Below are 982 nucleotides of genomic sequence, written 5' to 3' on the forward strand. Positions count from 1 at the left end.
CTCGAATTCCTGACCTCAGGTGATCCACCTACCTTGGCCTCCCAAAGTGCTGGGATTACAGGCGTGAGCCACTGCACCCGGCCGGTGGAAAACATTTTTAACAAAAAATTTTTAGGCCAGACACAGTGGTGGCTCATGCCTGTAATGTCAGCACTTTGGGAGACTGAGGTGGGAGGATCGCTTGAGACCAGCCTGGGAAACATAGTGAGACCCTGTCTCTACAAAAAGTTAAAAAATTATCCGAGCATGGTGGTGTGCACCTGTAGTCCCAGTTAGGAGGCTGAGGTGAGTGGATTGCTTGAGTCCAGGAGTTTGAATCTGCAGTGAGCTATGATCATACCACTGCACTCCAGCCTGAGTGACAGAGAAAGACCCTGTCTCAAACAATTTTTTATATTAGTTTATGTAATGTTTATTGAAATCACAGTGTCAACAAGCACCTCCAGCATGAAATAGTCACAGGAGCAAACACAACTATCTCTTGGAAGCATGCAGTTTGACTCATGGAATCAAGTATATGCTGTACTGTAATAACTTGTCTCTCCATGCTGGAATGCCATCCTGACTGAGATTTACCTGGCCCTTCAATACAGCATTTTGCATATCTACGTATGACATGATGGGGGGTGGCTAACGGGGAGGGATGCACCCTGGGGAGTTTTGTGAATGTGTTAAGTGGAGTTAAGAGACCTACTGCATGCTATTGTATAGATTATATATTATATATTTAACCATTTGCTGCTGTACACTGAAGCTTTTTCTAGTATTTCCTTTTTGCTATTATAAACAATGTTGCAGTAAATATCCTAAATACTCTAAAACATTTGACCCTTAAATTATTCTCTTTGGAAAAATATTAAATGAGATATTTAGGTCAAATAGTAGGCACACGTTGAAGGCTTTGAATATGTATTTCATGTGACCCTTCAGAACAGTTTCACACAATCACTGACACATTAGCAATTTCCCTGAACTTTGCCAA

The sequence above is a fragment of the Mandrillus leucophaeus genome, unplaced genomic scaffold (assembly GCF_000951045.1).
Source record: "Mandrillus leucophaeus isolate KB7577 unplaced genomic scaffold, Mleu.le_1.0 Scaffold321, whole genome shotgun sequence".
Classification (NCBI taxonomy): Eukaryota; Metazoa; Chordata; class Mammalia; order Primates; family Cercopithecidae; genus Mandrillus; species Mandrillus leucophaeus.